A 25328-nucleotide genomic window follows, 5' to 3' on the forward strand; every position below is an offset into this window, starting at 1 on the left:
GTGGCAAACACCCGCTTCTTGTGACCAAAATATTCCACCTATCCAAGTCCACACATTTTTATACAATTCATCTGCCAATTGTGCTTCGTTATCCTGTTCCTTTGATCATCCCACTCCTCTTTTGACACACCGTTACCCCTTGGTCCCTTTCCCTTTTCTCTTCTCATTTTCTTCGTTTTTCCCCCATCTCCTCTTTTTTACCCACCATCTGTGAAGTACCGTATTGAGACCTTCGGTCCTCCCCCTGTCCATTAACTGATTGTTTTGCTAGAGTCATCCTTACATCACTTCTCGCCCTCACACTTTTACTTTCTGTAAACTGTATCCTCATACTAATTTTATATGGCATTAAACAACAGTTTATTCCTTGCTTTACTCATTGTCCCACCAATTTTCTTTTCTCTGTTCTACTATTTACTGTCTCAATACAGTACATTATTTATTGGTTTTGACTCGCCCCCCATTGTTCTATAGCCATCTACACCGTCACATTTAGGTCTATTCCCTGCAACTATTTCCCTCCTTCTCCCATTCTGCCATCTTCACCTAGCTCAATCAACACTCATCTTTTTGTGGACGGAAACTATTTTCGCCTTCTCTTACCTCTCATTATCTCACTCCCTGTTTTATTTGTTTATTTTGTTTTTCTTTAGTCAAACAAACACTGATTTAATTCAGGGCTAAAGTTTTCTCTTCGCTTTATTTATATTTATTTTTGTTTATCTCTTTAGCTAAGCAATTTACTGATTCAATTCAGGGCTAAAGTTTTTATTTCCTTGTTTATTTTTGTTTTTGTTTATTTCTTTAGCTAAGCAAACCACTGATTTAATTCAGGGCTAAAGTTTTTCATTTTTTACCTTTGATCACTCCTTTTTCTTTCTTTTTTACATTTTTCATTTTTGTTTTTCTTTAGCCAGATAAATACTGATTCAATTCAGGGCTAAAGTTCTTTATCTCTTATACTTCCTTGCACAGAGAAAGATTCCTGCGCAAGGTTTTAAAAAAATACATGATGTTCTATACTCCCTTGCACAGAGAGATTCCTGCGCGGGGAAAAAAAATATATTATTGTGTTCTTTGCTATACAAATACGGCAAAGACACGCTTGTTTTTGCTTTTGTTATTGTTTTTGTACTCAACATTGTGTCGCCCTGGCTGCTTTTCCTTTTTTCACACATCTGTCATCCTTTTGATTTTTGCACACCTGTGATGCTGGGATCCGTTCTGTCCAATCCCCGGGGTTGCGACGCGCCCAGCCCAGGACCCATCACCCTCTTGTCACTGACGTGGGCGGGCCCTGGCCTTAGCGCATCGGCGTCATGCCTCCTACACCCCACTTGCGGCGTCTATGCCGCCGCATATGGGATGTCTAGTGTTTTCCCTTCTCTGGGCTCAAGCGCTGTACGGTCGGTTAGGTGGCCGCACCCATTGGCCTCCCTTCCCCTCACCGCGTCATCACGCCCGCGCGTGACGTTGGCGTGAGCGCGCCGCATGTTTGCGGCTATATGAGGCTCCATTTGGCCGGGCATCCCACGATTCCGCCATGCACGCTAGACGTCTGGCTCGGCTGGGCATTTATCACTCAGGTAATTTTCTCACACATTGTCACCTTCCTTCACCCACTTCAGTATATATGCTTTTTCGCACATGTTTTCTATCTTTCCCATCACTCCCACTTCTGCTGTTTCTATTTCCCTTCCACACACTCAGGGTCACGCCATATCGCTCCCATCCCACTTATTCTCAACACCATTGATCTACCATCTCACACATCTCTCATATTTCTACTTTTTTCACCTTTTTTCCCCAGCTCATTTACACTCCCTGTCCTCGCTGGACGTCCCTACCTGCCGGTTTTGTGGGTGCTTGTGTCAGTTGGGCCACTGTGGCCGGCATCATTGGGGTGCGCTCTCTGCCTCAACCCCGGGGGAGACTCTATGGACCCAGACCAACATCACATTGCAACACACAGGTCATCATAAATCAATCATTGCATAAATTTGTGAGTATGCAGAAAATTACATTTTCAGCATATGTTCTCTACAAATATTTATTTATACAATAATAGATACTCCATTGTTTTTGATATAGTTCAATCGCATCGGACTCCTGACGATTGGTTTAAAGCCAAGAAACGCGTTGAGTTTAGATCTATTGATGCATTCATCGACTGTACAATACATGTGTGTTCCTGTCAATGTACTACCAATTCATGAATCTTGCTCGCCCATACATTGCTGTTAATATGTTTTAGAGTCCAGATCCATTGATGTATACACTGACTGTACAATGTATATACGTTCTTGTAACTGTATAACTATTTATGAACCCTGCTTGTCCATACATTGCTGCTAACATGTCTTATTTTGGTCTCAAATGTGCTCTTTTTCCCCCTTTTACTCTATCTGGTCCGAATATCAATGTCAATAAACTTTTTTACCATTATTATCTTTTATCATCATTCATGCTGATTATATACATTTTATTATTTTATTCCATTTATATAATTTTTATTTTTCATCCTTTTTCACCCCAACTCCCATCATTGGCCCAATATATTCACCCACATGCCTCATATAAAGTCCCGCTTCTGTCCCCCCATTTTGCATATATATTTGGGATGGAGGCATGTTGGTGCTCCTCCACTAAAACAGTGTGGATTGGTCACAACCCCTCTTGACATATTTTTAAAGCCTTTAAAAGCCTTTACAGGTTACCACTTTAGATTTACAGAGGAGGTCTACTGCTAAAATTACTGCCCTCGATCTGATCTTCACGGTGATACCTCACATGCATGGTGCAATTGCTGTTTACATTTGACGCCAGACCAACGCTTGCGTTCGCCTTTGCGCGAGAGCAGGGGGGGACAGGGGTGCTTTTTTTTTTTTTCTTTATTTTTTTTTGCTTTTTTATCTTATTTTTAAACTGTTCCTTTCATTTTTTTTTTTTTATCATTTTTTATTGTTATGTCAGGGAATGTAAATATCCCCTATGACAGCAATAGGTAGTGACAGGTACTCTTTTCTGAAAAAAATGGGGTTTATTAGACCCTAGATCTCTCCTCTGCCCTCAAAGCATCTGACCACACCAAGATCAGTGTGATAAAATGCTTTCCCAATTTCCCAATGGCGCTGTTTACATCTGGCGAAATCTAAGTCATGAAATGCTTGTAGCTTCCGGTTTCTTTGGTCATAGAGATGATTGGAGCCATTCTGGTCTCTGATCAGCTCTATGGTCAGCTGGCCGAATCACCGGCTCCATTCTCAGGTTCCCTGTTGGGACAGGAGAGCCAGAGAAAAACATGGAAGACGGTAGGGGGGGGACATTTCCTCCCACTGCTTGTAAAAGCAGTCTAGAGGCTAATTAGCTGCTAGGATTGCTTTTACATGAAAGCCGACCGCTGGCTGAAAAGAATAATACCAAGATGATACCTAAACCTGCAGGCATCATTCTGGTATAACCACTCAAAGTCCAGCAACATACCAGTACGTTGCTGGCCCTTGTTGGGCATATATTGTAATCTTTTTTTTCATGCAGCCTGTGGGCTGAACGAAAAAAAGAGATTGATTGCCCACCATTAGAATACCTCCCTTCATCCACCCACTTCTAATGATGGGCATACATGCACCATTTATATATGCCGAAGCATGGGGGCATCCGCCCCAAAAGTTAGAAGCAAATCGCTCCTCCGCCCCTGCTGTCCCCCATGCTTCGGCATATATCACCTCCAACAGCGCTGGAGTCACGGCTTTATGTATCGTGGGAGCAAACGCTGTTGCTGTCAAGATAAATAAATCCGCACTGCAGCTGAATGGCGTACCTGAAGACAAAAAAATGGTTAACAATAAAACACAGTAAAGTATAAAAAATTGCATACCTGAAAAGCAAACATGATAAAACATAATAACAATAAAACATTGAAGAATAGAATACAGTAAAAAAGAGCAGAGCAATAGAGAGAGAATAGAGAGAGAGAGAACAATAAAACGACAACTGTTTTTGTTTTTATTTATTTTTTTTGTGTTTTTTGTTTTTTTTTACACTTTTTTTGTAACTGTAACTTTTATAACTGTAACCAGTTCCAGGTTCGGGTCTCTCAAAATGCCATGGTATTCGTTGGGAGCGATCACGAGGGGGTGGCCACGAATGAGTGGTCTCCCCCTCAGCCTCGATCGCTCCCTTAACGATGCTGACTGCCTCGGGCCCCCGGGGGGCGCAAAGCGCCCCCACCTGTGGGAGGCAGATCATTACCAAGTACGTGATTTTGCCTGCCTGTCACTAATCGTACTCACCGAGGCCGAGATGCCGAGAGCGGTTCCGCCTTTGCGACTAAGCGCAGCTCGCCCCCTGGAGTTGGTACAGGGAGAGAGCGGCACGAAGAGGCACAGGCTCCCCAATGGACTGCGGATGACTTGCTTGTGGAGTCTTGACAGAGAAGAGCCGCTGTGCAGGTACTAGTAGGTAAGGTGCAGCTAAAGACCACAGGCGGGGGGTCCAGAACCAGGCTGGGGATCAAACACCGGGGTGGTGCTATGGCACTGCAGGATCTGCAAGGTAGGAAGACAAGATAAGAGAGTCCAGGTACAAGCAATAGGGTCGGGCTAGGAGACAGGAGACAGTCCAGGTAACAGGCCGAGGGTCAAACACAGGAGATAGGTGGGAATCCGATAAACAGGCCGAGGTCAAGTCCAGGAGAGAGGCAAGAGAATTCCAAGGGCAAATCCGGGTCACAACGGGTAATCAAGCAGAGATACAGGACACAAGTTCAGGTAACACAGGAAGCTGAGACAAACCAGCAACTTGTGTGATTCTCTGAGCGCCTTTTATAGGCCGCCCAGGGAATCACGTTGGGTGTGCACCAATGCGCGTGCGTGAGCGCCGTAGCGGAACGTCTTTCCGCAGGGAATGCGTGAGAAACAACCGGACCGGAACGAGGGCTTCTTCTGACAGTGCCCCCCTGAGGGGTGGCCTCTGGACACCCAAGGCTGACATTAGTTCTGGATGTTCCCCGTGAAATGCCTGGAGAAGCTGTGGAGCATGTAGATTCCTGGCTGGTTCCCAGGAGTTATCCTCAGGAGGATACCCCTTCCATTTAATCAAGTACTGAAGTTGTCTACCATCTTTTCTGCAATTTAGAATTTTTTCCACCTCAAACTCGTCTTCTCCGTCGATTAGGACCGGTGGTGGTGGAGGTCTCTCTCTGTCAGAAAAGGGGCTGGGAACAATAGGTTTTAAGAGAGATGCATGGAAGACTGGATGCACCTTGTACGCATCAGGTAGAGCTAGTTCAAAGGCCACTGGGTTGATTACCCTTTTTATTTTGAAAGGACCTATAAACTTTGGCCCCAGTTTCCGGGAGGGAATTGGCAGTCTGAGATGGATAGTTGATAGCCATATCTCCTCGCCTACTTTAAAAGCCGGTTTCTCCTTCCTTCCCCTGTTGTAGTATTTTTGGTAGTCATCCTGAGCCTTTTGCATTGCTGCTTTGATCCTTTGGAAATTTGACTGGATGGAACTTACTCGGTCCTGCACGGCAGGGACCAATAATTCAGGAACGGAAACTGGAATAAAGGAAGGGTGGAATCCAAAAATAGACCAGAAAGGTGTCTGGTTGGTAGCGGAATGGATGGAGTTGTTATATGCAAATTCTGCATATGGCAAGAGGGAGGACCATTCATCCTGGGAATCGGAACAGAAGCATCAGAGGTATTGCTCCAGGGTTTGATTTGTCCTCTCCGTCTGGCCGTTACTTTGAGGATGATTGGCGGAGGACAGACAAATCTTTATTTCCAAGGTCTTGCATAATTCTTTCCAGAATTTTGAAGTGAATTGAGCCCCTCTGTCAGAGGTGATGCTCACCGGGGTTCCATGAAGCCTGGTAATTTCCTTAAAAAACATGTTGGCAGTAGCAGAGGCAGAGGGAGTACCCACCATGGGCAAGAAGTTTGCCATCTTTGAAAGTCGATCAATTACGACAAAGATAGTCGTGAACCCCCTGATGGAGGCAAATCTACAATAAAGTCCATGGAGATTTCTGCCCACGGGCGTTCAGGGATGGACAAGGGTTTAAGCAGGCCCCACGACTTCATATTTGAGCCTTTGCTGCGCTGGCAGGGAATGCAGGATGACACATAGTTCTTGCAGTCCTGTCTCCAGCCTGGCCACCAGAAGAAATGTGAGATCAGTTCCATGGTTTTTTGTGACCCAAAATGGCCTGCTAGCTTGTGGTCATGAAAGGACTGTAAGGTTAGGAGCCTAGATTCCAGCGGAACGAAGATTTTTCAATAGACCAAAATAGATCATTGTGTTTTTCTATAGAAGATACGTGGTGTTTAGGGCATTGAGCGGATGCAGATTTGATTGCGGACATTAGGTCCCCTTGAGTAACTAGGAGGAAATTTTGCGGAGACAGGATGGTGCTTGGCTCTGTTACCTGAGAAGTTTCATGGAACATTCTTGAAAGTGCGTCCGCTTTTCCGTTCTTTGATCCTGGTCTATAAGAAATATGGAAGTTAAATCGGGAAAAGAAGAGGGCCCATCGGGCTTGCCTGGGTCTTAGCCGTTTAGCTGTTCGCAGGTATTCCAGGTTTTTGTGGTCAGTAAATATCAAGATAGGATTGGACGCCCCTTCAAGCAGATACCTCCACTCCTCCAAGGCGAATTTGATGGCCAATAACTCTCTATCGCCTACATCATAATTTCTTTCAGGGCTGCTTAGTTTCCGGGACGCAAAAGCCACGGGATGCAGTAGAGCCTTGGGCCCTTGTCTTTGTGAAAGGATGGCACCAGTAGCTGTCTCTGAGGCATCGACTTCCAGAATGAAGGGCAAGGCTGGATCCGGGTGTCGTAAGACTGGTGCAGAGGAGAACAGTGCTTTTAATTTTAAGAATGCTTCCTGAGCCTCCAGAGACCAATGAAAATGATTATGCTGACGTGTAAGTTGAGTGATGGGGGCTACGATGGCCGAGAATCCTACAATAAATCTTCGGTAAAAGTTTGAAAAACCTAAGAACCGTTGTACCCCTTTTCTATCTACAGGAGCTGACCACTCTTGGATTGCTTTGACCTTCTGGGGGTCCATTGCAATGCCATCAATTGAGATTATGAATCCTAGAAACTGCACTGTAGTCTTTTCAAATTCGCATTTCTCCACCTTAAGGTATAGTTTGTGTTTTCTGAGGATTGAGAGAACCAATCTGACATGTGCCCGATGAAGTTCTATGGTAGCTGAGAAGATGAGAATGTCATCTAGGTAGACTACTAGGAAGTTGTCAAGATATTCGCAAAAGATATCGTTCACAAGGTGTTGGAACGTGGCTGGGGCATTGCAAAGTCCAAATGGCATTACCAGGTATTCATAGTGTCCAAACCTGGATCTAAAGGCGGTCTTCCATTCATCGCCCGCTTGGATTCGGATAAGATTGTATCCGCCACGCAAATCTAGTTTGGAAAAGATGCGGGCGGATCTGAAACGTTGGAATAGTTCCGGGATGAGAGGAACCGGGTACCGATTCTTGATGGTGATTTTATTTAATTCCCTGTAATCAATGCAAGGTTGGAGAGATCCATCTTTTTTCTCTACAAAGAAAATACCAGCTCCGGCTGGTGATGAGGAGGAGCGAATTAACCCTTTCTCAAGATTTTCATCAATGTATGTGAGAGTCTTTAATTCTGTTTCAGACAAAGGAAAAATGCGACCAAAAGGGATTTCAGCGCCCGGCAAAAGATCTATGGGGCAGTCATAAGGCCGATGGGGTGGTAGACAGTCAGCCTGTTGTTTATCAAATACATCCTTGAATTCCAGATAGCTTGTGGGTACATGTGGAAGATTTTTGGATACGGTTGCAATGGTAGAAACAGAGGCTGGAGCCGGGAGAAGGCAGTGTCTGGAGCAGTATTGAGAAGAAAAAGAGACTTCTTTCTTGTTCCAATTGATCTGTGGTTCATGGGCTTGGAGCTATGGGAGTCCCAAGATAATGGGGAACATCGAAGAGATGATATCAAAGCGCAGGTATTCTTGGTGGCCTGTATTAGTGGTGGTGAGGATGGGTCTGGTTTCCTGAGTGACAGGTCCAGAACGAGGCAGGGACCCATCGGCTAGATGGATCTGTAGACTTTGGTTCTTAGTGGTTAAAGGAACGTGCAAGCTTGCGGCTAGTGAGGCATCCAAAAAACAGCTACACACTCCGGAGTCAACTATAGCGGGTAGGTGAACCTCCTTTTCCGGAAGCTGTAAAGAAACAAAAAGAGTAACATAAGGCTGAGAAGACCCGGAAACTTGTTGGTTAATAGCAGACCGTAGATAGGACTTACTGGGTCTCACGGGACAGGAACGGAGGAAATGTCCAGAACCCCCACAATAAAGGCACAGATTGCCCTGGCGCCTACGTAGTCTCTCCTCTGAAGTGAGTGGGGCACGGACTAGACCAAGCTGCATAGGCTCAGCTTCAGGAGTGGTAGGGACTGGTGGAGCCGTGTAAGGTGGATGGATAGGAGTCGGTTTAGGCATCATCCAGGTAGGGCGAGGAGTCTGGAAGCGCTCCGCACGTCGCTCACGCATGTGTCGATCCAGTTTAGTGGTGAATTGGATGAGGTCTTCCAGGGAATCAGGGGTCTCGATCCTGGCCAGCTCATCCTTCAATGCTTCAGACAGGCCTTGACGGAACTGGTATTTAAGGGCAGGTTCATTCCAGCCAGTATCAGCTGAGCACTTACGAAACTCTACGATGTAGTCCTCTACTAGTCTTCATCCTTGGCTTAGATTATGCAATAAGGCTTCGGCCGTGGCCGTGCGCTGGGGGTCGTCATAAAGTTGTGCCATACCTTTGAAGAAGGTGTCTACAGAATTCAGTATGGGGTTCCTCTGTTCCATTAGGCTATGGGCCCAAGCTTGTGGTTCATCTGCCAAGAGAGAAATGATGAAGCCAACTTTTACCACATCCGATGAAAAGGTCCTGGGTTGCAGAGCCAAATACAGGGAGCAAGCATTTTTAAAAGCCCTGAACTTTTTATGATTGCCGGAGAATCGCTCTGGTGTAGGAACCCTGGGTTCTGGAGCGGCCATGACCACGGTGGGATTGGTCAGTAACTGAGAAGAGGAACCTCCACTGGGAGATACAGAAGCAGCGGCAGAAGCTGGATATGGTCCGGAAAGTTGTTGGAGACGACCGTCGATTTGGGCGTAGCCGTCTTGCAATTTCTGGACAGCCTCAGTGAGGGCCGAGACCTGCTGACACAGGATCTCCAGTGGGGAACGCACTCTGTCGGCCTCTGACATGGCTGGTTTGTACTGTCACTAATCGTACTCACCGAGGCCGAGATGCCGAGAGCGGTTCCGCCTTTGCGACTAAGCGCAGCTCGCCCCCTGGAGTTGGTACAGGGAGAGAGCGGCACGAAGAGGCACAGCTCCCCAATGGACTGCGGATGACTTGCTTGTGGAGTCTTGACAGAGAAGAGCCGCTGTGCAGGTACTAGTAGGTAAGGTGCAGCTGAAGACCACAGGTGGGGAGTCCAGAACCAGGCTGGGGATCAAACACCGGGGTGGTGCTATGGCACTGCAAGGTCTGCAAGGTAGGAAGACAAGATAAGAGAGTCCAGGTACAAGCAATAGGGTCAGGCTAGGAGACAGGAGACAGTCCAGGAAACAGGCCGAGGTCAAGTCCAGGAGAGAGGCAAGAGAAGTCCAAGGGCAAATCCGGGTCACAACGGGTAATCAAGCAGAGATACAGGACACAAGTTCAGGTAACACAGGAAGCTGAGACAAACCAGCAACTTGTGTGATTCTCTGAGCGCCTTTTATAGGCCGCCCAGGGAATCACGTTGGGTGTGCACCAATGCGCGTGCGCGAGCGCCGTAGCGCCGAGCCGCGAACGCGCATGCGCCGGTACGTCGTTCCGCAGGGAATGCGTGAGAAATGAACGGACCGGAACGAGGGCTTCTTCTGACACTGCCTGTGCCATTCTGCCGCAGTATATCTGCGTTAGGCGGTCGGCAAGTGGTTAAAAGGGCCGGGGGTGCGATTTTAGACATTTCTCAGCTAAAAGGGCCAGCAGTGCGATTTTGCTAATTTTGGACCAATTTCAGTCTAAAACGGCCGGCAGTGTGATTTTGGTAATTTAGACCATTTTTGGGCTATAAGGGCTGGGAGTGTGATTTTGGTAATTTTGGACCATTTGCAAGTTAAAAGGGCGGGCAGTGTGATTTTAGTCATTTTGGACCATTTTCAGGCTAAAAGGGCCGGGGGTGCGATTTTTGGTAATTTTGGACCATTTTTGGGGCTATAATGGCCGGGGGTGCGATTTTGGTAATTTTGCACCATATTCAGGCTAAAAGGACCGGCAGTGTGATTTTGGTAATTTTGGACCATTTTGGAGTTAAAAGGGCTGGCAGTGTGATTTTGGTAATTTTGGACCCATTTCGGCTAAAAGGGCCGGCAGTGCGATTTTGGTCATTTTGGACCAATTTCGGGCTAAAAAAGCCTGGGCTGTGCTTTTGGTCATTTAGGACCATTTTCAAGTTAAATGGGCCGGGGGGTGCAATTTTGGTCATTTTGAACCACATTCAGGCTAAAAGGGCCAGGGTTGTGACTTTTGTCATTTTGGACCATTTTTGAGATAAAGGGGCCAGGCGTGCAATTTTGGTCATTTTGGACTGCTTTCAGGCTAAAAGGGCCGGAGGTGCGATTTTGGTTATTTAGGACCATTTTTTAGTTAAATGGGCCAAGGGTGCGATTTTTGACCCTTTCCGGGCTAAAAAGGTCGGCAGTGCGATTTTGGTCACTTTGAACCAATTTCTGGCTAAAAGGGCCGGGGATGCCATTTTTGGTCATTTTGGACCATTTTATGGGCTAAAATGGCCGAGGGTGTGATTTTGGTCATTTTGGACAAATTTCGGGCTAAAAGGGCTGGCAGTGCGATTTTGGTAATTTTGGACCATTTTCGAGTTAAAAGGGCCGGCGGTGCAATTTTGGTCACTTTGGACCAATTTCTGGCTAAAAGGGCCGGGGGTGCCATTTTTGGTCATATTGGACCATTTTCGGGGTAAAATGGCTGGCAGTGCGGTTTTGGTAATTTTGTACCAATTTCAGGCTAAAAGAGCCTGGGGTGCGATTTTGGTCATTTTGGACCGCTTTCGGGCTAAAAGGGCAGAGTGTGCGATTTTGGTCATTTTGGACCATTTTCGAGATAAAGGGGCCGGGTGTGCGATTTTGGTCATTTTGGACCGCTTTCAGGTTGGGGGTGCGGTTTTTGTCATTTAGGACCAATTTTGGGCTAAAAGGGCCTGGGCTGTGATTTTGGTCATTTAGGACCATTTTCGAGTTAAATGGGCCGGGGGTTCGATTTTGGAGCACTTCCGAGCTAAAAGGTGGGGGGGTGCGATTTTGGTCATTTTGGACCGCATTCAGGCTAAAAGGGCCAGGGGTATGATTTTTGTCATTTTGGACCATTTTTGAGATAAAGGAGCCGGGCGTGCAATTTTGGTCATTTTGGACTGCTTTCAGGCTAAAAGGGCCGGAGGTGCAGTTTTGGTTATTTAGGATCATTTTTGAGTTAAATGGGCCAAGGGTGCGATTTTGGACCCTTTCCGGGCTAAAAGAGTCGGCAGTGCGATTTTGGTCATTTTGGACCAATTTTGTGCTAAAAGGGCGGCAGTTCGATTTTGGTAATTTTGGTCCATTTTCGAGTTAAAAGGGCCGGCGGTGCGATTTTGGTCACTTTGGACCAATTTCTGGCTAAAAGGGCGGGGGTGCCATTTTTGCTCATTTTGGACCATTTTCGGGCTAAAATGGCCGGGGTGTGATTTTGGTCATTTTGGACAAATTTCGGGCTAAAAGGGTCGGCAGTGCGATTTTGGTAATTTTGGACTATTTTTGGGCTAAAAGGGCCGGCACTGCGATTTTGGTAACTTTGGACCATTTTTGAGGTAAAAGGGGGCGGCGGTGCAATTTTGGTCACTTTGGACCAATTTTTGGCTAAAAGGGCCGGGGGTGCCATTTTTTAGTCATATTGGACCATTTTTGGGTAAAATGGCCAGCAGTGCGATTTTGGTAATTTTGTACCAATTTCGGGCTAAAAGAGCCTGGGGTGCGATTTTGGTAATTTTGGACCGCTTTCGGGCTAAAAGGGCAGAGTGTGCAATTTTGGTGATTTTGGACCATTTTCGAGATAAAGGGGCCGGGCATGCGATTTTGGTCATTTTGGCAAGCTTTCAGGTCAGGGGTGTGGTTTTTGTCATTTGGGACCAATTTAGGGCTAAAAGGGCCAGCAGTGCAATTTTGGTAATTTTGGAACATTTTTGAGTTAAAAGGGCGGGGTGCGATTTTGGACCATTTCCATGCTAAAAGGGCCAGCAGTGCAATTTTGGTCATTTAGGACCAATTTTGGGCTAAAAGGGCCAGCAGTGCGATTTTGGTAATTTTGTACCATTTTTGGGTTAAAAGGGCTGGGAGTGCGATTTTGGTCATTTTGGACCAATTTTAAGCTAAATGGGCCGGGAGTATGATTTTTGTAATTTTTGACCCATTTTGGGCTAATTGGACTGGCAGTGCGATTTTGGTCATTTTGGACCATTTTCGGGCTAAAAGGGCCAGGAGTGTGATTTTGATAATTTTAGACCAATTTTGAGCTAAAAGAACCCGGGGTGCGACTTTGGACATTTTGGACTTCCTTCAGGCTAAAAGGGCCAGGGGGGTGAATTTGGTCATTTTGGACCGCTTTCAGGCTAAAAAGGCCGGGGAAGCAATTTTTTTCATTTTGGACCATTTTCGAGATAAAGGGGCCGGGGGTGCGATTTTGCTTATTTTGGACCGCTTTCAGGCTAAACAGGCCGGGGGTGCGATTCTGGTCATTTTGGACCGCTTTCAGGCTAAAAGGGCCGGGGTGCGATTTTGGTCATTTTGGACCGCTTTCAGGCTAAAAGGGCCGGGGGTGCGATTTTTGGTAATTTTGGACCATTTTTGGGGCTATAATGGCCGGGGGTGCGATTTTGGTAATTTTGCACCATATTCAGGCTAAAAGGACCGGCAGTGTGATTTTGGTAATTTTGGACCCTTTTGGAGTTAAAAGGGCTGGCAGTGTGATTTTGGTAATTTTGGACCCATTTCGGCTAAAAGGGCCGGCAGTGCGATTTTGGTCATTTTGGACCAATTTCGGGCTAAAAAAGCCTGGGCTGTGCTTTTGGTCATTTAGGACCATTTTCAAGTTAAATGGGCCGGGGGGTGCAATTTTGGTCATTTTGGACCACATTCAGGCTAAAAGGGCCAGGGTTGTGACTTTTGTCATTTTGGACCATTTTTGAGATAAAGGGGCCAGGCGTGCAATTTTGGTCATTTTGGACTGCTTTCAGGCTAAAAGGGCCGGAGGTGCGATTTTGGTTATTTAGGACCATTTTTTAGTTAAATGGGCCAAGGGTGCGATTTTTGACCCTTTCCGGGCTAAAAAGGTCGGCAGTGCGATTTTGGTCACTTTGAACCAATTTCTGGCTAAAAGGGCCGGGGATGCCATTTTTGGTCATTTTGGACCATTTTATGGGCTAAAATGGCCGAGGGTGTGATTTTGGTCATTTTGGACAAATTTCGGGCTAAAAGGGCTGGCAGTGCGATTTTGGTAATTTTGGACCATTTTCGAGTTAAAAGGGCCGGCGGTGCAATTTTGGTCACTTTGGACCAATTTCTGGCTAAAAGGGCCGGGGGTGCCATTTTTGGTCATATTGGACCATTTTCGGGGTAAAATGGCTGGCAGTGCGGTTTTGGTAATTTTGTACCAATTTCAGGCTAAAAGAGCCTGGGGTGCGATTTTGGTCATTTTGGACCGCTTTCGGGCTAAAAGGGCAGAGTGTGCGATTTTGGTCATTTTGGACCATTTTCGAGATAAAGGGGCCGGGTGTGCGATTTTGGTCATTTTGGACCGCTTTCAGGTTGGGGGTGCGGTTTTTGTCATTTAGGACCAATTTTGGGCTAAAAGGGCCTGGGCTGTGATTTTGGTCATTTAGGACCATTTTCGAGTTAAATGGGCCGGGGGTTCGATTTTGGAGCACTTCCGAGCTAAAAGGTGGGGGGGTGCGATTTTGGTCATTTTGGACCGCATTCAGGCTAAAAGGGCCAGGGGTATGATTTTTGTCATTTTGGACCATTTTTGAGATAAAGGAGCCGGGCGTGCAATTTTGGTCATTTTGGACTGCTTTCAGGCTAAAAGGGCCGGAGGTGCAGTTTTGGTTATTTAGGATCATTTTTGAGTTAAATGGGCCAAGGGTGCGATTTTGGACTGCTTTCAGGCTAAAAGGGCCGGAGGTGCAGTTTTGGTTATTTAGGATCATTTTTGAGTTAAATGGGCCAAGGGTGCGATTTTGGACCCTTTCCGGGCTAAAAGAGTCGGCAGTGCGATTTTGGTCATTTTGGACCAATTTTGTGCTAAAAGGGCGGCAGTTCGATTTTGGTAATTTTGGTCCATTTTCGAGTTAAAAGGGCCGGCGGTGCGATTTTGGTCACTTTGGACCAATTTCTGGCTAAAAGGGCGGGGGTGCCATTTTTGCTCATTTTGGACCATTTTCGGGCTAAAATGGCCGGGGTGTGATTTTGGTCATTTTGGACAAATTTCGGGCTAAAAGGGTCGGCAGTGCGATTTTGGTAATTTTGGACTATTTTTGGGCTAAAAGGGCCGGCACTGCGATTTTGGTAACTTTGGACCATTTTTGAGGTAAAAGGGGGCGGCGGTGCAATTTTGGTCACTTTGGACCAATTTTTGGCTAAAAGGGCCGGGGGTGCCATTTTTTAGTCATATTGGACCATTTTTGGGTAAAATGGCCAGCAGTGCGATTTTGGTAATTTTGTACCAATTTCGGGCTAAAAGAGCCTGGGGTGCGATTTTGGTAATTTTGGACCGCTTTCGGGCTAAAAGGGCAGAGTGTGCAATTTTGGTGATTTTGGACCATTTTCGAGATAAAGGGGCCGGGCATGCGATTTTGGTCATTTTGGCAAGCTTTCAGGTCAGGGGTGTGGTTTTTGTCATTTGGGACCAATTTAGGGCTAAAAGGGCCAGCAGTGCAATTTTGGTAATTTTGGAACATTTTTGAGTTAAAAGGGCGGGGTGCGATTTTGGACCATTTCCATGCTAAAAGGGCCAGCAGTGCAATTTTGGTCATTTAGGACCAATTTTGGGCTAAAAGGGCCAGCAGTGCGATTTTGGTAATTTTGTACCATTTTTGGGTTAAAAGGGCTGGGAGTGCGATTTTGGTCATTTTGGACCAATTTTAAGCTAAATGGGCCGGGAGTATGATTTTTGTAATTTTTGACCCATTTTGGGCTAATTGGACTGGCAGTGCGATTTTGGTCATTTTGGACCATTTTCGGGCTAAAAGGGCCAGGAGTGTGATTTTGATAATTTTAGACCAATTTTGAGCTAAAAGAACCCGGGGTGCGACTTTGGACATTTTGGACTTCCTTCAGGCTAAAAGGGCCAGGGGGGTGAATTTGGTCATTTTGGACCGCTTTCAGGCTAAAAAGGCCGGGGAAGCAATTTTTTTCATTTTGGACCATTTTCGAGATAAAGGGGCCGGGGGTGCGATTTTGCTTATTTTGGACCGCTTTCAGGCTAAACAGGCCGGGGGTGCAATTCTGGTCATTTTGGACCGCTTTCAGGCTAAAAGGGCCGGGGTGCGATTTTGGTCATTTAGGACCATGTTCAAGTTAAATAGGCCGGGGTGCGATTTTGGAACACTTTCAAGAAAAAGTGCGATTTTGGTCATTTTGGGGGGTGCGATTTTGGTAATTTTGGACCGTTTTCAGGCTAAAGGGGTGAGATTTTGGTTATTTTGGACCGCATTCGGGCTAAAAGGGCCTGTAGTGCCATTTTGTTCCTTTTGGACCATTTTCAAGATAAAAGGGCCAGAGGTGCGATTTTTTTGATTTTGGACCATAGACCCACGAATGGTGTTGTTGGGAATTATGGAAGATATTGAAGCTACTAGCTATATGAAGGTATTCTTGTTTTTTGCACTTTATTATGCACACAGGGAGCTCCTTCTGAGATGGAAGCAGCCCACTTCACATACGCTGAATAGTTGGAAATCTTTGGTGAATGCAGTTTTACCATTGTGCAGGTTAACCTATAAGAGTAGAAACTGTCAAAAGACGTTCGATAAATAATGGTCTACCTGGATTGATGCATATGGTTCAGATGAGGTGATACATACTTTCTAGATCACAAATGAGACTTCCTATGCCCTCAGTCTGCCTCAACCATACTCATTAAAATAAAACTAAAGTCAATTTTTTTTGGATAGAGCAGCGGCTGGATTAAAATACTTATTTTGCCATCTGTGTCTCATTGTGGGGATTTACCTTCACTTAAGCTGGCCATACATTAAACAATTTTCTTATTCAATTTCCTTTAGATTTAAATTTAAAGCGGTTGTATACCCCACTTTCACATTTTTACCTACAGGTAAACCTATAATAAGACTTACCGGTAGGTAAAATAAATATCTCCTAAACCTATACGGTTTAGGAGATATTCACCTTGCATGCAGCCACTGACGTCAGCGGTGCATGCGCTCTGAAGGTCCGGCAGATGCTGCCAGAAAATCAGAGCTCCTTGCTGGAAAGAGGGCTCCCGCGGGCATGCGCGGGTGTGACATTTATCGCAGCTTTGGCCATTCACAGCCCCGGAGCCGCGAACCCGGAAGAAATGCAGAGGGACACATGGCAGCTCCCTCAGCGGTGACTAGGACGCAATGCCGGCTCTTCATTCTAAGGTAAGTATTTCATTTCAATATACGGTGCATACTAGCTCGTTATGCCTTTGTCTTACAGATTTTTTATTTTTTTTTATTTTTCCGTGTATAAAACTGCTTTAACTATGTAGTACAAGGGCTTACCTGTCTGCATACAATTCAAATGTGTTTAGGTGTGACCTCATAATATATGGTTTTGGTAAATCTAAATGACAATTGCAAAAGAAGTTTGTATAATGTATGACCAGCCTTACTGTCATGTTGACTCAACCGAAAGTAATATTATTCCAATGTGAAGAATAACCTTCTATTTCTAGTACTGGCGGCAAATTAAAAATGTATATTTACCCTCGCTTTCATTACTTTACAAGGCATAGACAGCAATAAAGACTTGACAAGGGTTCTAACACCTCGCCACTAGAAATCTAAAAAAAAAATTGTCTTTGGATAGATTTTAAACAAATAATAGTACAAATTTGGACTATTTGATGATTTAGCTGATTAATGAATCAATTCAGTTATATTTATACAAATACTTGTTTAATTCAAAGATAAAAAAACACAGTTTAAAAAAAAATCATAAAAAATAACAACACACGATTCTGTAAAAAATACCACATTATTGAAATTAAATTCGTATTTCTTGAAATCCGTCAGTCTTGAGGGTCTTGGGGTTTTTAAGAAGTTCTTTCTATGCCAGATTTCACAGATCTTTTCATGCTTTATACTGCAAGAGGAAGGGTTTGTTTAAAGTAGATGTAAACTTATTCACTTAAATCTCATATAATCATATAATGTTAATGGAATTTCCAAGGGATCTTTACTATTTTTAAAACAACATATTTCATTAAAACCTGGTGATCCCGCCATGAAAGTCCTTCTTCAGGCACTTTTTGTTATAAGGTAACAATGTTCTGTACCTTTCTCCAAATTGTGTTCCTGCATTGTACATCTTGCCACAAAGGCTTCTGATGATGGGGATATGATACACAGTGCTTTAGCACACTAAATGGCATTCAATTGTAGTTTACCTCTACAATAATTCTGTGTTGCAGATATAAACCCTTTTATATCTGCTGTCCTCTACACTCTTGTGTCAGCCGAGTCAACTACCACCGAACAATTGTGGTCAAAGGGATACGTACAAGAGACAATCAGAATGGCACCTACTGTTCATTGACATGACAAAGGTTTTCTTTTTCAGATTTTATAGGTTGGGTCTGGGGCAGCCCTGTGGAACCGGTGTTTTTTGGATCACATGCAGCCCATTTGCATCTTTCTTAGGCCCTCGATGGGTGAAGAATTTAAACTGAATTAGGCCCTGGCTGTTCCCTATTTTATAAAGACTTAATTTCCCTATGTAAGTTTGTAGCTCAATACTTCAGGAAATGGTTAATTAACTCTTTCTCTTGGCTAAAATGTTGTAGTTATTAATATAATGTTAATTACCAAACGGCTATATATATATATATATATATATATATATATATATATATATATATATATTGCAAATAGACCCTGTCCTGTTACCCACACAGGGCAAAGTGATAGTGTCTTTGGAATGGGCATCCTAACAACCCCCATATACTCACCTGCAGTCCTTCACATCTCACTGCTGCTCCGCACAGGAACATCCCCGTCATTTCTAGTTTTGAATAAACTCCTCTGTGATACTCCTTGGGTCTAACAGCCAATTGCTAAGCCCATACATTTTCTGTCACTTGACCAGAGTAGTAGTGTCACTGCTAACCCACGTCGCCAACATAGCATGGAGCTGCAGGAGGGCACAGGTAATGTTAGTATAAATTAGTTAAAATAGAAGTATGGGAAATATTATTTTATTGTTAATCATACTTACCTAGCTGGACGCAGCATCGGTCCAATGCCGCAACTTTCCCCCATCGGCTCTAAGACTGAGAACCAAGCTATCAAACGCCGCTGATTGCTTGGTTCTCACAGCTCCGTGAGCTGAGGGCTGGTGACTATCGGCTCTCTGTTCTGCCCCCCCTCCACGCTCACTAGAGCTCTGGGCTGTGGAGGGGGTGGGAGGGGCTGGCTCAGGCTCTCAGTGGCTCACTGAGAGGCTGAACCAGGTGCCAGTCAAGGCAGGTGGGTAGATCCTGACCATATGGTCGCAATACTTCCCCAGCCTGGACTGGCTCTGTGACCTCAGCCAACAGGGGGCTTCAGCTTTCTGTCTGCTGAAAATGGGTCACAGGAGTGCAGAACTAACTGCACTCCTGAGATCCACAGGAAAAGTACAGCCAAATTAGCTTTAAAGTATGTCCTTTGCATAGACACTGCTACCCTATCCTGCATGGTCAAGGTGACAGTAGGGTTGATTTACCAAGACCGGAGAGTGCAAAATCTGGTTCAGCTCTGCATAGAAACCTTCCAGATTCCAGTTTTGTGTGTCAAAGCTTAATTGAACAAGCTGAAGTGTGAAGCTGATTGGCTACCACGCACAGCTGCTCCAGATTTTGCACTCTACTGTTTTAGTAAATCTACCCCAGTATCCCTTAAATGTAGGTGTGAACCTCAGTGGGGAATACTGTAAGGTGCACCCTTAAAGATTTAGTTCACATCATTTGTCCAACAGTTGTAATTAGGTTTTCTATGCGTTGCATAGAAATGAGTTTAGGAACTACAATTAGAATATTTTCGAATTAAGCTTAGGACCAGTATTGGGGTTTTAGGCTTGAAGTTCAGAGGAAATAGTTTGGTTTGGTAAGAAATTGTCAGCAAGGCAGGAAATGAGGGAGAGCCAGGGAGCAATAAAAGCCTAAAGGAGATTGATTCTTTTCTCACTCCATCCAAAGCTAAGAAAAAAAAGGGTTGGCTTGGCAAACATTTTATGCCTTGTCCTTGAATCATGGCTTAAAACATGACTATTGAAGCTGGGATTATTGTACCAAAACTGGGAAAACAGAGAACAATGAAATAGGCTGCTTTAGGCAAAGACCTAAAGTGATAAAAATGAGAACAGAAAATGGGGACTGAGCTTACCTGGTTGATATATGAGCCTGAATCCTCTCCTATTGAGACCTGAATCAGACCTGAAAACAATCCGCATGAAGTTCCCGGTAGATATAATGGGATCTGGTAACATCTGTCCACACCATTGTCGCGGGAAACTTCCACCGTAGACCCAAATCCAGTCAAAGACACACAAGTACATGTAGCCTTCCATGTCAAAATTTGTGGGGGTGAGTTTAATCTGGAATGAAACAGATGTACATTTCATATGTTAGGTATCTTGTATGATGAGATAGAAGAAAAGAGAGGGGAGTGCTCAGAAGAAAAATATTTTTTTCCACAGAAAGAGAAAAATATAGCAAAAAAAAGTCATTTAAAAAATGTATAACGTTGGTACTCCAGTAGCAATCAAATACACGCAAAAAAAAAACAAATACAAAGAGAACTAATTCAATTAAACTAAACTACGCTACAGTGTTAATTGTGACATCAAATTTCAAATTCATTTTAGTCATAGTCTTTTGACTAAAATGCCATTTTAGTTTTAGCCGTATTTTAGCCTTTTGACAAAGCCTCCCGTTCACACCTGTGAGACTTGTCATGCAATTTGACAGGTTAAGTCTCATGACAAGTCGCATCCTATCATTGGCAATGGAGCTGTTCAAATCACTGCAAAGCCGATTTTGTTGTGCCGCACTGATTTAAAAAAGTATTTCCTGCACTACTTTTGGCAATTTCAGGTGTAACTTGCATAGACATTTGTGCATGCAGTCCCACAGATGTCAGTAAAGTCGCACCGACATTCGGCTTTGAAATCGCTGATTTCAAGTGAAGTTGCATGATTTCAAAGCAGCATTCAATGTGAATGAGAGCTAAAATGCCATTTTGATTTGAGTCATATTTTAGGCATCTGAATTGTTTTAGTCGTATTTTAGTCAACCAAAATCTCCAGTAAATTTTAGTCGACTAAAATCTAATGGGTTTAGTTAAATTGTAATGCATTATTTAAAGTGGTTTTGAAGGCAGGTGTTTTTTATCTTAATGCATTCTATGCATTAAAATAAAAAACCTTCTGTGTGTAGAAGCCGACCCAGCACCCCCTAATACTTTCCTAAGCCCCCTCTCTGTCCAGCGATGTCCACAAATCCCTCGGCAGTCCAGGATTCCCCCTCAAGATTGGCTAAGACACATCAGCGGTGCCATTTGCTCCCGCAGCTGTCTATTAAAGTAATTTTGCCAATCAGGGGAGAGAGGGGGTGGGGCCGAATGGCAGCTCTGTGTCTGAATGGACACACGGAGCTGCAGCTCGGCTCGGGTGCCCCCATAGCAAGCAGCTTGCTGTGGGGCACTTGACAGGAGGGAGGGGCTAGGAGCGCCGGTTTGGGACCCAAGAAGATGAGGATCAGGGCTGTGCAAACCCACTGTTTGTTATTTTTGTTTTTTAAAAAACAAGACTTTACAATCACTTTAAGCATTTCCCAAGAATTGGCAAACTCATTATATACTCATGGAGTAAAAATCTAATAACATGTTATTATTTATGGTATTAAGGTTTGAACATGCACTACAGACACAGATTTAGCCATTGTGATATATAACATCTTTATAAATAAACCAAGTTTCATAAACAAACAAAAATATTGATCTTTAAAACAGAAGTGCAACTTTAAAATATAAAAAAATAAACTCTATTGGCTGTAATGCCTTGCTCATATTACCTGAATATATTACCAACAATAACCACTTGCCAACTGGGAACTTCTACCCCCTTCCTGCCCAGGCCAATTTTAAGCTTTCAGCGCTGTCACAATTTTGTATGGTCATCAACACTGTACCCATATGAAACTTTTAGCAATTTTTCCCCACAAACAGAGCTTTCTTTTGGTAGTGTTTAATCACCACTGGGTTTTTTATTTTTTGCTAAACAAACAAAAAAGATCAAAAATGTTTAAAAAAAAATGTTTTCCCAGTTTGTTATACAATTTTGCAAACACATCATTTTTCTCCTTCACTAATGTGTGTAGAAGATGCTGTACTGATAGGCTGCACTGATGGGCACTGATGAGTCAGCACTGGTGGGCACTAATAAGGATGTACTGATAGGCAGCATTGATGGGCACTGATAGGCACCACTGATGGGCACTGATAGGCAGCGGCACTGATGGGCACTGAGAGGTGGCACTGCTAGGCAGCACTGGTGGGCACTGATAGGTGGCATTGATGGGCACTGATAGGCGGCACTGATGGGCACTGATAGGCGGCACTGGTAGGTGACACTGATGAGGAGGCACTGATGGGTACTGATTGGCAGCACTGATGGGCACTGATTGGCAGCACTAGTGGTCACTGATTAGCAACACTGGTGGGACTGCACTGATAATAAGGACACTAATAATCAGTGCCCTGATTATCAGGGCCGATGTCCCTTTAACATAAGCTGGTTATCGGCTTTCTTCTCTCTGGCTTAACCGACTTGTGTTTAAATCCTGTGATCAGTTGTCATTGGCAGACAGCTGATCACATGGTAAAGGGCTGCTGTGATTGGCCCTTTTCCTCAATCTGTGAACAGCGGAATCCAAAGGATTCAGCGATCCCAGAGCGTGTGCGTGCGGGCAGCGTGATCACGGGAGGACATCCATGGACACCCTCCTGGCAAGCTATGCCCACGCTGTAGCCGTCTTTCGGCCATAGCGCGGGCAAAAAGTATTTTTCTTATTTTTTTTTCTTTCAGCAGCTCAGGAAATGCCCCCTACTTATTCTTTTGCCAATGGCAAAATCAGCTATTTCATTGTGACATACATTTCTGCTAAATGACTCCCTTAAATAGATAGATCGATCTATACATTATTTGGATATATTGCACATCCTTACCCTAGAGGTGGTGGTGATGTTCCATTCACAGTAGACATTATCAGGGTAATTGTTTGGAAAGTTGGGTGAATAGATAACTCCCTCTGGGGCTGTCAGCACACCACCACAATCTGGAAGAGATACAAAACATCTCATTATAACAGCTGTACATGTATTTGGCTCTATATTCAACTGCCATGGCATAGCTTTATAGATTTGGTATATATTATTTACCAGCAGGCTTTTATCAAAACATTATACCTGCACTATAGTAAAAGCCTATAAAACAAGGATGCTGCTGGATAGCAGACACACTGAAGTAGCATATCACATCTTTGTAGTTGCAGTAAAGAACTCCTAGTACTGTCAGAACTCCCTAAAGTACCTATGCAAGAAGTGGCTTTCCAAATGTCAAAAAAATAAATAAACCAATGGGTTATAACCCTCCCTTGCTCTATTCAAAATGAAAAAAAAAGTTTCCCTATACTTCTACTTTAAAGTGATTGTAAAGTCTCTTTTTTTTTTAAATAATAAACATGTCATACTTACCTCCTCTGGGCAGTTGGTTTTACACAGAGCAGCCTGGATCCTCCTCTTCTTGGGTCCCTCTTCGCTCCCTCCCTCCTATCGAGTGCCCCTACAGCCAGCAGCTTGCTATGGGGGCACCCGAGCCGAGCTTCTATTATGCCTCACTCCCTCTCTCTCCTGATTGGCTAAATTACTTTAAATTGAATTGAGAATTTATTAAGATAAAAACCTGCCTTTACAACCACTTTAAGGCTCGGTTCACACTAGAGATCGCAGTGGCTCACAGCTGGAGTCCGGTGCGTCTCCATTCACCGTTTCAGGTCTGATTTCAGCCCGAATTCTGGGCTGAATTGGGACCTGAAACGGATCAAAAGACACAAAGGGCTCCTGTGCAATTCGCCCCGGAGCCCCTGCGGAGATGTGTGAACCGGCTCCATAGAGAGCCGGCCAAAATCTCCTGCTATGCCAATTGGATGCAGGAAACCCCCATCCAATTTGCAACAGTGTGACCCCAGCCTAGGGCGTAAAGAGTATCTAGTAATGTTGTGTCCTTGTAACTTCCTGTTTACAGAACTGATATGATATATCTCAAACAATGCTAAGTACTGTCCTGACTTCCACTGTGAACTATAAAACACTCTCTTTCCCTATGCACTAAAGATAAGATGAGGGGGTGGTGTTCTGTAGGCCTAGCACAGTTCCTGCCCTGGGATGACAATAGATATAGTACAGTAAGTGAGTGTTGTCACCCTAAGTTGTTAGCAGGATCACTAGGTGAAAATAAAGATAAAACAGGCCCGGAAAAAATAAATGCAGCCACCATATTAAAGACTGATTAGCTGCAAAACTACAATTTGTTGTTTTTCTTATCATCTTGGGCTAAAGTTTATGTTTTTCCTTTTGGACAGAATAGGTAAGGTAAAGCCCTTTGTCGGCTTTATATTGCGGTTTGCGTCCTTGGTGGTAAGATTCATCTTTCTATTTGTCATGGTGGCCACTGTCACTGGGACAGAAAGTAATAGGAAATCCAAAATGTTAAAATAGTCACCACAGCAAGAAGTGGGGACATATTCTCCACTGGGCACATCTTTTCTTAAGACATCTCTCTAGGGAGGAGATTCTTTTCATTTTAGCGAGACTTCCTCTAATTTTCTGTTGTGTCTCCAGAACAGGGAATGAAAAACAATGTCCCAGTACATGGGCACCAAAAAATAACCCTATATGTGATTTAACCATTCACTGCTCTATCCAAAAATGTTTTGGCCTCGCATACACTTTAAAAAGCCAAAGTCTGATGTTTCAGTTTTTGGTGCAGGATAGTGAGTTGATGTAGGAAACATTGCCGAGCCTAATATTTCCTTACCAAATCAGTTAATAAAAAAACATTTCCTTACTCTTGTATATGACCCTGGTTCTTGTAGTAGTGGGTGTAGTAGTATTAGCAGTAGTAGTGGTAGTGGTTATTGTAGTCGTCGGTGTCGTTCTGGTTGTAGTTGTAGGGGTGGTTCTTGTAGTTGTTGGTGTTGTTCCGGAGGTAGTTTTAGTAGTGGTTCTTGTAGTTGTTGGAGTTGTTGTGATTGTGGTAGGAGCAGCAGAATCTGTAGAAAAGCAAAAGACACATTTCAGAATCAGACATTTCTGCCTATCCAGAGTTTTAGACAGCTCTGTCATACAGCACAGCCCTGTCTGGAAGGGACAGATGCCTGATCTTACTCTGGACAGTAAAGAGACAAGCAGAAGCCTGATGAGTTAATCTCTCTATCACTCTGCTCTTTCCTCCCATCAGCATGCTCCCTGCACTGCAACACACCAGACTGCCTCCTTGTGCTGCTTCTTCCTGTTTGAGCTTTGCTGTTCAGGAAATTACCAAGTCCAGTTCAGGTACTCACACTACTTGTAAAGTACGTTTATTGATGCTTTATAAAAAACAGAACTACAATAATTTGTGTCATTTATATCTACCTGGAGTTCACCTTAAAGAGAAAAGTATGAACCTGGAATTTTGCCAGTATGCATTTTACAATCTACAAGTATATGTTACCAGTAGGGATGAGCTTGTGTTCCGTCCAAACACAAAAAACAGCTTTCTTTGTTGGTCGATTGAGCTGAGGAAGAAGATTCTCCGCCTTGGCTGCATGTTTATATTGCCTATTTTAGGTGAATGATGTAATGAGCCTCCCTACCTCTATGTGTATGTTAGCTGCAGAGAGTAGAATATCCCGCTCACAGCTCATTGGCCCAGCACT

The 25328-nt window shown here is 44.2% G+C and overlaps 1 long non-coding RNA gene across 1 annotated transcript; it reads right to left on the reverse strand.

The window, feature by feature from the left end:
- Nucleotides 1-19740: 19740 nt before the first annotated feature.
- Nucleotides 19741-24652, reverse strand: LOC141147658 (uncharacterized). Its single transcript, XR_012245084.1, has 3 exons — nucleotides 24477-24652; nucleotides 22576-22685; nucleotides 19741-19945 (listed from the first exon to the last, which is right to left on the reverse strand). It is a non-coding gene; the product is annotated as an uncharacterized lncRNA (long non-coding RNA).
- Between the last annotated feature and the right edge of the window lie 676 nt (nucleotides 24653-25328).

Source organism: Aquarana catesbeiana, linkage group LG06, assembly GCF_042186555.1.
Source record: "Aquarana catesbeiana isolate 2022-GZ linkage group LG06, ASM4218655v1, whole genome shotgun sequence".
Lineage (NCBI taxonomy): Eukaryota > Metazoa > Chordata > Amphibia > Anura > Ranidae > Aquarana > Aquarana catesbeiana.